The 13629-nt window shown below is 39.2% G+C and overlaps 1 long non-coding RNA gene across 1 annotated transcript in view; it reads right to left on the bottom strand.

The window, feature by feature from the left end:
• Positions 1–10061, bottom strand: part of LOC124790079 — a 29131-nt gene extending 19070 nt beyond the window's left edge. The window contains exons 1-2 of the long non-coding RNA XR_007016216.1: positions 9937–10061; positions 6385–6530 (exon numbers count right to left, since the gene is read on the bottom strand). This is a non-coding gene — a long non-coding RNA (uncharacterized LOC124790079). The remainder of the gene's footprint in view (positions 1–6384; positions 6531–9936) is intronic.
• Positions 10062–13629: the final 3568 nt, after the last annotated feature.

Below are 13629 nucleotides of genomic sequence, written 5' to 3'. Positions count from 1 at the left end.
GTAAAGGGATACTATTACTAACTTAAGACTGTCCATAACTATACCAGTGGCTTCAAAGTTCTGTTCCTCACATAAATAATCTAGGTCCAACTTAAAAAAGGAGCAGCTGAATGACTGATTAATATATATTGCCACACCACCTCTTATATGCAGTTTTCTACAGTAACTATTTGCTACATTATAGTTATCAAGTTTGACAACTGGAAGTACACTCTCAGTAACCCAATGTTCACTCAGACAGAAAATATCAAATTTGTTATCTAGTCCAAAACTGTTTACAATAAATTCTTTATCTATTAGTCCTTGAACATTCAGATAGCAAATTTTAAGATCATAATTGTTGTTTATTTTAGATTGAACGTTTTGGTGAGGTGTTATGAAATTTGTTACACTACTTATCTCGTGGGCTTCTTCATCTTGCTGCCTTCCACTAAAAAATCATTTAGACGGACAGGAGGTGCTGTTTTCTGTCTACCCGTAACACTTGATGCTGCTTCTCCTGCTGCAATTCTCATTTCTCCTTTTAGAGGCACTATAGTTACTGTTGCTGGTGAAACTTCTGCTGTTGATGCTACTGTTACTTCCTTTTCCACTGCTGCTACTGATAATGCCACTGGTGACTGTGACGCTTTACATGTTTGCACAGTTGTAATTTTTTCATCGTAGGGTGTATCTGCAGATGTTTCTTCCTCATATGCTGTTGGTGCACTTTTCTTTTCTGTTGTCATTGGCAGAAAACCTGTTGCAGGTAGTGCTATTTTTACATAGGCATCCACTCCTGCTGTATTTATCACCTGGAGAATTTCTTTGGCCAGCACTTTCTTGCCTAGGTTGTTTCTGTGCAGTCCATGTCTAGTAAAATGCTCTCTTACTGAACTCGTTGCTTCAATGAAAGTTGTGTGCACAAAACCGCTACAAATCTTCCTGAATTTCCAATTTGTCGCGATGATTTCTTTGTTTACACACGAGTCTTCTGTTAAGTCGTGTCCGTAGGGAATGTTTACAACAAATACCTTCGCCTGTGAAATTTTTCCTAGCGATTCTTTCAGTGTTCTTACAGCAAGGCTGCTTTCATTTTTATAGACATCATTTCCCCCTCCGATTATGACACAGTTGACGTCACTTTTCACAGAACTTTCACAGTTTTTCAGCACTTCTCGTAGAGGAGCACCAGGTTTCGAAATTCCAATCACTTTATATTCTGACTGCATATCAGACATGATTGTAGCCAGTCCCTTGCCATGACTCGTCGATAATATGTATATTTCTTCCTTCTTCTTCTCTGTTTCCTTTTTTGTCTCGTGTTCAGTTTTATTACAAGTTGCTCTCACACGATTTTTTCGTTTAATAGTATTTGATGGTAACGTGTTTCTGCTGGCACTTTTTTGTTCAACAGATCTTTCCGAGCAGTTACCTGTTACACTGAGATTTTTTGTCCGTGATTCTGAGCTGTCTGCACTTAGAACATCGTATTTATTCATTAGTGGAACACGAAAAACATTGGTATTTAAGACAGGTCGAGAGATTTTCTTAGGCCTAGTATATACACACTCTCGTTTGCCTGTTTGCGTATCTGTGGGAAGGTCCATATAGTCGATCAAACTTTTCAGCATTTCTGCATATTGTCTAGCTTTACTTAAGTCACTTTGCAGTTCTTCCCTCACACTTATTTCGAGTCCAGCGTTGCACATTTCAAATGCAGTTTCAAGACCGTTGCACTCAGTTCCACAGTCACATGTAGGCCTATGTTGACCGAGATTTGCTTCCACGAAACAACAAGACTGATACCATTTATGTGCCACTACACATATTTTAACACCTTTTATCACTTTTTTTTCACATAGCATACAATTCACTGATGGTAATTTACCGATATTCACGGAGCGATTTGCCACTACATCCATATGCGCTGCCATCTTACAGTGACCAGTATATGATAGACACACTCATCTATCAGAAAGTGGTGTATATAACTGTGTACATGTGGTAAGGTCTACACTGGAACTACAAAAATAATCATGAATACATCCTGAAGGAACACAACAGGCTTTGCCAACTACATAATGTAGAAAATCAGCTATAGCAGACTGTGTTATTAGCCACAAATAGGCAGAGGAGCCACTCTCTGAAAATCATGTGTAAATTTCTACGATAATGATTTTCTATGGTGTTTCTCTCTAACATCTGGCCCAGCAGTTGGCAAGGCCTAGTGGAACCAAGTGCACCTGTGAAAACATCCAATGCAGATCTGGACAAAACGTCAGGAACAAAATTGTTTCAAGGATCATAACTGTACAACCCAGAAGATTGGCAGAAGCTATTGCTCACTATGTTGATTATTGTAACTGGGGAAGTAGGGATGGAAATGAGTTGCAATTTTTAATTAAATTAATTAACCTTCCACATATATACTGCCATCTCATTATTAGCTGTGCATCTGCTGGCTACAAGACTGCTGGAATAGTCTCACAAGTGGTAAAATTTATGAGGATAAAATGATTGACTTACAAGTAGCCAGCAGTTACATACATACATTTATTATAGAAATAAATAATTAACTTGCTTTCTCATAGTCTTTTGTGATGGCATGTCTGAATAAAATATTCTCTCCTGACAGCAACAGCAGAGATAGGCATCAAAAGCTCTAGATTTTTACTCAAATTGACACAAAAAAATACTATTGTAAGCTCATTAAATCACACAATTGCATGGCTTATGCACATTGATTACATTTCTTTGAACAGACACCATTTAGGATAACTGAAAGAAGGTATGTGTGCTTCAAGCCACATAATATACCAAACCATATGGGGAAGGTAGCAACAGACTCTGTAAATTAGACACCTTCACAGGAATGAGTAAACAAGCTCAGTTAGACTAATAACAGTAAACCAACCAAATAACATCATGGTTCCCCCTCGTCTTCACTCTTTCTGGAGCCAGTGTTCATGATTTGTATAATGTTGATTAGGATTATGTTGTATTTCAGAAACTGAAGCTGACGTAAAACTTCTCTCTTTCTTCTTTCTTCATATTGGTCTTTAGGCACAATGATTCAACTTGGCACATGGGGTCCCCCCCCCCCCCTTTTTTTGGTTGAAAAGTTAACCCACAAGTTAATGGATATAACAGTGGCACTGTACATGAATTATATACATCTGTTCTACTTACTAATTAACTGCAGGCAATTGGGATCTACTCAGGTTGAATAATACACATGTGAAATTTCAGATACAACTCATCAGCAGAATATATATTATCCTGATGATATGGCTTCTTACAGGTTTAGCTGTCCAAATTGAACTGGCAAGTGGGTTGCTGTACTGTCACTCATCTATCCAACAATCCACAGCTATCAATGGCAACTCTGTCATCAACACATTGCTCAAGGGATTTGTGTCTGGCAGTGGGAATTTTGTTTTCTCCAAATAGAGGAACTCACAGTACACCCTTGAGACAGTGTCCTATGAGAACCCAGTGTCTGCATGGTTCAGAGATCAAGTTTCCCAGATGTTGGTACTCACAATCTTGCCATAATCAAATACAATTGCACATTCTATTCTCAACTGTCACAGTGAAGACCAGTGGAAAGTCCAACAACATCCTAGTTATGCCACATGGAGTAAACTCTCTCCAACACAACACCTATTTCTAATTCAACTGCTTTTGAGAATATTGCTACACAATTTATTTGCAAATACCTGAAGTTGAAGAAGAATGATTAATACTTTTCTGTGGCTGCTCCTGCACAGAAGTCATTTGACCACAAAGGCTGGTGATTGGTGATGCAGATAAACTGTTTGCCAATGTTGTTTGTCTTCTATCAGTAGAGAACAGGGAAGTTGAGGTATCAAGGAAATGTGTGAAATTTTTTGGCACCTTGGCTCCCAAGCTTTATATTAGTGGGATTGTGGTTTATTCATCTCATGATGTACATTTGTGATCCATGCATGCATGACTGAAGGAACAGACACTACAGTGACTACAGCAACTATGAAATACATGAACTGTGAATATGGATCATTAGCTATATAATATAATGATGACTATGAAAATTTGTGCCACGCTGAGATTCAAACCCGGGTTTCCTGCTTTTTGTGAGTAGTCACCCTATCACTTGGCTACCTGAGCATGACTCATGGCCAGACCCAAACTTCCATATTACTTGAAAGTCACTTGCCCACTGGCAGCAGATAAATACAATACTGCAGTGCCTGTGTTAATCCACATTACGTCATAACTCACATTAACAAAGGCACTGCAATATAGTATTTATCTGCCAACATTGGGCAAGCAACTTTCAAGTAAAAATGTCTCACCCATATGGGAATATACATAACAGAGTATGAGTACAGGTTGTAGACACATGGCTGATGGCATATGGAAGTTTGGGTCTGGCTGTGAGTCGTACTTACATAGTTAAGTGGTATGGCAACTGCTCGTGAAAAGCAAGAAACCCAGGTTCAATTCCCAGTCCAGCACAAATTTTCATTGTCGTCTCTCCATTCTATAGCTAATGGTATTCCATATTCTAAACTGTGAATACATTTCAAGTATCTAAAAATGGTTCAAATGGCTCTGAGCACTATGGGACTTAACATCTGTGGTCATCAGTCCCCTAGAACTTAGAACTACTTAAACCTAACTAACCTATGGACATCACACACATCCACGCCCGAGGCAGGATTCGAACCTGCGACCGTAGTAGTTGCGTTCAAGTATCTAATGTCTTGTGTCTCACTGCTGTTCTTGGGGACCATCAATAATGTGTATTAGCACTGAGATGACCACTGGTAATGACGTGCATCACTTTGCTGATAATGTACATTATTTATACCAATAAATATGATTAAGAAGACTTCAAAACACTAAGCTCTGTTTGATTTGTGATGTTGTTTTACTTTACCTTAAGATTTCATTATTACATCTATGTACATTAAACTCGTGTACTGAGATATCTATATGTATGAGTACTGGCACCTCATTTCAACACAGTATACTACAGCACAACAGATAGGATGTTCCACCCATTGTGCCTGAAATTTGAGACTTAATTGTGAGCCTACCCTATTTTACTGTTTAACAAATGAGAATTATTAAATATGGGAATGAAATAATTCACAGTTTTTCCATATTGGCCATTCTTCCAACAATAAAAATGTTTTCTAGCTTACGTGAACACATTCAGTTCAAGGTAATGAACTCGGGGTGAAAAACCATCTATCATAAAGTCACAGCCCAGTTCAAGGACCTACTTTTTAAAAAATCTGCTGTTGCTCTCACAGCACACACTGACGCTGAGATCGATTTTGTTCATATCTATTGCTATAATAAGTGCACAAATCAGAAGTAACTCAATGGAGAGGGTACTTGGTTCTACTGAAGAGACAACCACAATAATTCTGAAGACAACACAAGCCCTTCATTGCGACAGGTTTTGGACAGTCAAAAATGTTCTCAATCAAAGACTGGACATGAGAATGAAAGAGAAGCTATGGCTAGTACCAGTCCACAAGTATGAAACATGGTATGCATCCTTTCCATGGTGTATGGGTTATCACGCTGACTGTACATGCGGTAGGTACATTGTTTGATTTTAGTCCACAATTCTGATTACTCTTGTGTTACCCGCATTAGGTGTACACCTGTAGCAATATCTGTTTTGGTGTTCTGGATTTTGGAAGAATCCAAAGCACCATGCATTATGTAGTACATACGTATTGTGATTTTACGTGGCGTGCTATGATGTGCAACCCTCACTGCAGGTGGGTTTGTAATGTCATATATTACTTGACAGTAATGGTAGTTAGCACAAAAATGTGAGAGAAATTTAATTACCCAACCAACATATGATTGACATCAGTTAATGGGATCTAATCCTGTTGCTTCCATGTTGCTGGATATTGGGGACTTCAGAAGTGAATTATTTTTTTATGGAGCACAAATGCTGTTTGAACACTAAATTTCTACTCAACTTTGTTTGTTGTCTACTTTATTTGCAGTTGATTCCAAAGCATTTCATGTGATCATCTGCAGGCACTTAGACACAATTATAGAATTGCTAGGGCTACATATGCTGTGATGCTGAATGAAACACATTTGACTATTGAGAGGCCAATGGATGTCACCTTCAATGACCAATGTAGCAGAATATTATTGAAAGATCCCTCATAAAACACCAAAAAAATTCTAATCATATGTAAAGGCTGTTAGCAGTACCAAAGTTAGTGTGCATATACTCGTAGATGAAATAGAAACTAAAACTGAGAATAGCACAGCAAAAATCTAGAAATGCTGAACTTCATTTTCAAATATTCCTTTAAAAGGCAAAATCCGAGAGTATTGTCCCAATTTAATTCTTGCGAAGTTGAGAGATATACGTACCACACTAGTATCAGTGATGCTGGAAAAACACTGCTGCAATCATTAAAATTGAACAAAGCTCCAGGATCTGATGAAATCGCTGTTAGATTCTATACCTAATTTGTGACTGAGTTAGCTCCTCTCTGAATCATAATATACCATACATCCTGCAAACAAAAAGAAAGCACAGATCACATTCAATCTACTAAAAGCATAGCAGAAATGATCCACAAAACTACTGTCCAATATCCTTGACATGCATTTGATGTATAATCTTAGAACGTATTCTGACCTCAAATATAATGAGATCCCTTGAACAGAAAGACCGCTTTCATGCCAACCAACATGGATTCCAAAACATCAGTCGTGTGAAACCTAACTTGGACTTTTCTCACATATCATCTTGAAAGCCATGGAACGCAGCAGTTGGGCAGATCAAGCATTTCTTCACTTCCAAAAAAACATTTGTTTCAGCACCACACATACACTTATTATTAAAAGTGTAATCACATGAGGTATCGAAAGAAATTTTTGACTGGAGTAAGGATTTCTTGGTAGTGAGACATAGTACATTATCTTTGATGGAGTCATTGGCATACGTTGAAGTAACTTCAAATGAGACCCAGGGAAGTGTGTTGGAATCCTCACTGTTCATGTTTCGTGTATTTTGACCTTGCAGACAATATTCACAGTATAACTTCATATGTTGTACGCATGACACAGTTAACTGTTATGAAAGAAAGTGCACAAATTTTCTGTCAGATCCTGATAAGATTTCGGAGGGGTCCTAAGTTTGGAAAGTTTCTTTAAATGTTCTAAAATGTAAAATAGCGTACTTCACAAAATGAAAAACCATAGTATCCTATGACTACAGTATCAGTGACTCACAACCGGAATTGGTCAACTAATATAAATACATGGCTATAACAAACTGTAGGGATATGAAATGTAATGATCATATAGACTCAGTGGTAGATAGAATGTGTGGCAGACTACAGTTCATTAGTAGAATACTAGTGAAATGCAATCAGTCTACAAAGGCAACTCATGATCCATCCTCAAGCTTTACTTCTGTCATTACCTCATCTCCTACCTTCCAAACTTCATAGAAGATCTCCCACAAAACTTGCAAGAACAGCATTCCCAGAAAAAAGGATATTGCAGAGACATGGCTTTAGCCATAGCCTGGAGGACGTTTCCAGAATGAGATTTTTACTCCACAGCAGAGTATGTCCTGATATGAAACTGTGGATAAGCCATGTCTCCACAATATCTTTTCTTCCAGGACTGCTAGTCTTGTGAGTTTTGCAGAAGAGCTTTGTGAAGTTTGGAAGGTAAAAGATGAGGTACTGGTGGAAATAAAGCTGTGAGGATGAGTCACACATCATGCTTGAGTAGCTGTTTGTTAGAACACTTATCTGTGAGAGACAAAGGTCCAAAGTTCGAGTCTTGGTCTGTCACACAGTTTTAATCTTCCAGGATGTTTCATGTCAGCACACACTCTGCTGCATTGTGAAAAGCTCACCCAGTCTACAAGGACGATGGCTTGCAAAACACTCATACTAAAATGTTGCTCAAGTATGTGGGATCTGTACAAAACAGGACTAACAGGGGTACTGAACATGTGCAAAGAAGGGCAACATGGATGGTCACCTTTGTTTGACCAATGGGAGAGCATCATGGGGATGCTGAAAAAACTGAATGGGTAAATACTTGAAGACAGATGCTAAGTATCCCATGAAAGCCTACTTATTAAGTTTAAAGATGCAGCTTTATGTGGTGAATCTAGGAGCACATACACCCTACTACAGTCCCATACATATCACTCCTGCAGGAATTACAAATATAAGATTAGTCTAATTACAGCTTCCACAGAGGTATCCAAAGAATCAAACTTCCCATGTTCATAACATAAATGAAACAGAATGAAGACCTAATAACTGTAACAATGTAAAGTACTCTCTGACATGCACTTCATAGTGGTTTGTAGAATACGGATGTAGAAATGGTGTACACTGCAAGTATAATCTGTTGCTGTCTTATATTTTACTGCATTAGAAGTGGCTGTGGTACAGGAGCAGAATATATTTGTATCAGATGGATACTATTTCAGTAACTGTCTTATATTTACCCCATTAAAGGTACAGAAACACGTGATACGTTTGGTGTATACCATGTCGATAACTATGTGTAAGTGTCTGAAGATGGAAGCCGTAAAACGCTTCTAAATCAATTGAAAATATAGTAAACAACACACATGAAGGGCAAATTTTCGTGAAAATAGCGTTTGTGAGCAATAACCAAATTGAATGTAATATTTCGAAACCGTATGTAGCTGTAGTCCGAATCTGCCTACAGAGGAGCAGACAGTAACAGTTTACTTTATTTCTTGCCTCGAATGTAAAGTCTTACGAAATAAAACTAAACAGCGCACATGCATCCGGTTTTGTCAATCTTCGCTACCTAATAATACAAGGCGCAGTATCAGCGTTAGTGCACGGCTGCCTCTAAACAGGCGGCCGTGCTTAGTGCCGTTGTGGTTGTTTTCTCTCATTCAGCAGTCCTTCGACAGTTAACAAAAGCAAAAAGTTTTCCATCACTATTTCAGCCAGTTTGTGTTTATCATTTCTGCTGTGTCTGAAGCGTTCTGGAATGGAACTCTAATTTCAGAGAAAAGGTCTTCGGCTTTTAATGTGCCTTATCTTGTTTCCACCTGGCATTAAACAGAATAAGACAGCTGTTAAATTTACGAGGATGGCACCTCAGATGAAATTTGTTGTAAAGTAATTGTGAATATGGATTTACTATGTTTATTTTCATTTTATCGTTGAATTTTGGCATCTGAAAAGGTGAAAAAACACTGCGTTTACACTGCCAACTCGACCGAAGCGACAGTGCAAGTGCAGAACTTTTTCACCGGTGCAGGTAACAAACATTTAATGACATTAGTACAGAATACATCGTAAATTCATATGAATCATAATTACTGGGTTTAATTTCATCAGAGATATCTCTCTTCTGAATTTTTTTTGTGGCAATACACCGTACTGCATAAGGTACCGTTACTTCGGGAGAAAAAGATGTTTTCATGTGTCGGAAGAAGGCAGTCAGATTTATTCAAGTGTCGTGAAAATGACAATGCATCCTGTACCGTAGGTTATTTTCTTAAATAAAACTAGCTATTTGAGTACTGTGTCGCTTCCACTGTCATCTATACTCAACTACCTGTCACACATGTACACACGAAAGGAAATCAACAGACCTACGGTACAAATTGAGTCAGTCAGTTCATCAATAAAAAACCTTCCATACACGAATGGCTAGCACACTACTAGCTTTGGCAAAACTTACAACACCGGCACTTATAAACAACCGCGAATTAAACTTTTCAATGCACTAAGTCACTTTCACAAGCACACGCTGTCTCACCAGACATTTTCAAGATTGTAAAAGGATAAACAATTGGCTAAAATTCATGGGTGTAAAAGTGGAAGACCTTAAATTGTGACTCTGTTTGCTGTTTAGTATGGTTACACGCTATGGGAATTACAGAAATAAACGTAAGCTGTTAACCTTGTTTCCATATTTCCACGGCACTGAAATTTAGCATTGAAATGTGTCTGACGCAGTAGAAATAAACGCATCCAACGCATGGAGACAGTTTTTTTTACTATTAATACTGAACAAAACTAAGATGCTGTTTCGGTTTCTGATAGAATTGCAAAGCAATGAATTACCCTACTCTACTCGTGCGCTATTGTAGGCCTAGTGCGCGGGACGGATCTACGCGCTTCGTAGGCCGATCTCTTTCGACAACGCGAAAGAAAAAGTGAACAAAATATCATGTACCTTGTCGCCGATGAAAAGTGAATATCTGCTGATCCAAACGGCTCAGAATCATTAAAAGCAAAGCAGAAAAAATTAACGAGTAGAAGTTTAACTTCAAAAATCAAAATTTGGTGTGCGAGGAAAATAATTGAACATCTGACTTGTGTTTAATTTATGATGTGTCCTTTATTTAACTCCACGGAGAACTTTTCTGCTAAATTCTCCTGCCGGAGGTACAAAGTATGCGTATGATCATTAAAGAACTTAGCAAATAAAGGCGTCATATCAAGATAGTGTAACGTGAATTAAACATGGACCCGACTGTAGTTCAAGTATTTCGAATTACAACTGATTGATTATAAAATACGGTTGACTTACCTTAATCATAGACCACACGCTCTTTCAGAAGGGCTAGCTGTCAGCGAGTTTTTATATAATTTCATGTAACCTGCCGCAGGCGTTCAGACTATACTTTCTGACTCGCTACTGTGAAGAGTGAAGATGAACTGAGTGTGGGCGAAGAGAAAAACGTCAAGCGCCGGTTCCTTTGCAGCACGCAGCATCTGGAACGTGTAACCTAGAAGACGCTTAATAAGAGCGGCTCCCGCCTTAATTACGTTTCGTTTCCCGCGGGCAGCAAGATGATTTGCACTCTCATTAGTTTCCTCGGGAATAATAAGTCTCTTCAAACATCAGGGATTATGTGAACCTGTATTTGAGTCACTAATGGACGAGATTCATGGACATTACACGCTTAATTACACATTTCAATGAATTACGTGCTCTGCGTGCAGCTGCACCAGTTACGTAGAGATTTATAGAAGGAGTCTTCCGCATTTTGACGTGCGCACTTGTAATGTTGTTTGGTTTTGTTCTGTCTCGTATTTCTGTGTAGTGCTAGTACACTGCTGTGCAAAATTTATGGACGAAAGTAAATTTCGCATGATGTGTCACTGCCAAATAACATAACTCGATGAAACATCGACCAAACTTCGAAAGAACTCCTACAGTATAGTATAGTGTAGTACAGTATGGAAGGTAACTGAAAGAAACACACTGTGAGACGAATAGAAATGACTTTTATTCAATGACAATAGTTACACTGAAGTCACTGCGATTCAAGATGGTACATACCCTGGACATTACAAAAGGCAGGACATGGTTCTTAATAGGGTGAGTGGTCACTACGGATGGCAATGCGTGCTCTGCAACATGCTCCCATGCTGGCCACAAGGTTGGTAAAAAGTTCTTGTGGCAGGGCATCCCATTTCTCCACCAGTTTGATTAAAAGCTGCTGGATGGTCCTTGGTGCATGTGGACATACTGCATCTCACCAATGCATCCCACACATGCTCGAAGGGATTTAAGTCAGAGAAAGGGGGAGGCCAGTCCATTTGCCGAATAACCTCTTGTTCCTATAGTTCGTCCACCAGCACTGTTTGATGCAGTCATGCATTGTCATCCATAAAAATGAAGTCAGGACCTAATGCTCCACTGAGAAAATACATGTGGGGGAAGGAATACATTCTACATCTACATCTATACTCCGCGAGCCACCTTACGGTGTGTGGCGGAGGGTACTTATTGTACCACTATCTGATCCCCCCTTCCCTGTTCCATTCACGAATTGTGCGTGGGAAGAACGACTGCTTGTAAGTCTCCGTATTTGCTCTAATTTCTCGGATCTTTTCGTTGTGATCATTACGCGAGATATATGTGGGCGGTAGTAATATGTTGCCCATCTCTTCCCGGAATGTGCTCTCTCGTAATTTCGATAATAAACCTCTCCGTATTGCGTAACGCCTTTCTTGAAGTGTCCGCCACTGGAGCTTGTTCAGCATCTCCGTAACGCTCTCGCGCTGACTAAATGTCCCCATGACGAATCGCGCTGTTTTTCGCTGGATCATGTCTATCTCTTCTATTAATCCAACCTGGTAAGGGTCCCATACTGATGAGCAATACTCAAGAATCGGACGAACAAGCGTTTTGTAAGCTACTTCTTTCGTCGATGAGTCACATTTTCTTAGAATTCTTCCTATGAATCTCAACCTGGCGCCTGCTTTTCCCACTATTTGTTTTATGTGATCATTCCACTTCAGATCGCTCCGGATAGTAACTCCTAAGTATTTTACGGTCGTTACCGCTTCCAATGATTTACCACCTATGGCATAATCGTACTGGAATGGATTTCTGCCCCTATGTATGCGCATTATATTACATTTATCTACGTTTAGAGAAAGCTGCCAGCTGTCGCACCATGCATTAATCCTCTGCAGGTCTTCCTGGAGTACGTACGAGTCTTCTGATGTTGCTACTTTCTTGTAGACAACCGTGTCATCTGCAAATAGCCTCACGGAGCTACCGATGTTGTCAACTAAGTCATTTATGTATATTGTAAACAATAAAGGTCCTATCACGCTTCCTTGCGGTACTCCCGAAATTACCTCTACATCTGCAGATTTTGAACCGTTAAGAATGACATGTTGTGTTCTTTCTTCTAGGAAATCCTGAATCCAATCACAAACCTGGTCCAATATTCCGTAAGCTCGTATTTTTTTCACTAAACGTAAGTGCGGAACCGTATCAAATGCCTTCCTGAAGTCCAGGAATAGGGCATCAATCTGCTCGCCAGTGTCTACGGCACTGTGAATTTCTTGGGCAAATAGGGCGAGCTGAGTTTCACATGATCTCTGTTTGCGGAATCCATGTTGGTTATGATGAAGGAGATTTGTATTATCTAAGAACGTCATAATACGAGAACACAAAACATGTTCCATTATTCTACAACAGATTGACATAAGCGAAATAGGCCTATAATTATTCGCATCTGATTTATGACCCTTCTTGAAAATGGGAACGACCTGCGCTTTCTTCCAGTCGCTAGGTACTTTAAGTTCTTCCAGCGATCTACGATAAATTGCTGATAGAAAGGGGGCAAGTTCTTTAGCATAATCACTGTAGAATCTTAAGGGTATCTCGTCTGGTCCGGATGCTTTTCCGCTACTAAGTGATAGCAGTTGTGTTTCAATTCCGATATCGTTTATTTCAATATTTTCCATTTTGGCGTCCGTGCGACGGCTGAAGTCAGGGACCGTGTTACGATTTTCCGCAGTGAAACAGTTTCGGAACACTGAATTCAGTATTTCTGCCTTTCTTCGGTCGTCCTCTGTTTCGGTGCCATCGTGGTCAACGAGTGACTGAATAGGGGATTTAGATCCGCTTACCGATTTTACATATGACCAAAACTTTTTAGGGTTCTTGTTTAGATTGTTTGCCAATGTTTTATGTTCGAATTCGTCGAATGCTTCTCTCATTGCTCTCTTTACGCTCTTTTTCGCTTCGTTCAGCTTTTCCTTATCAGCTATGATTCGACTACTCTTAAACCTATGATGAAGCTTTCTTTGTTTCCGTAGTACCTTTCGTACATGATTGTTATAC

The sequence above is a fragment of the Schistocerca piceifrons genome, chromosome 3 (genome assembly GCF_021461385.2).
Source record: "Schistocerca piceifrons isolate TAMUIC-IGC-003096 chromosome 3, iqSchPice1.1, whole genome shotgun sequence".
Lineage (NCBI taxonomy): Eukaryota > Metazoa > Arthropoda > Insecta > Orthoptera > Acrididae > Schistocerca > Schistocerca piceifrons.
Note: the sequence above shows the minus strand (reverse complement) of the source record. Positions and strands in the feature narration are given on the sequence as shown.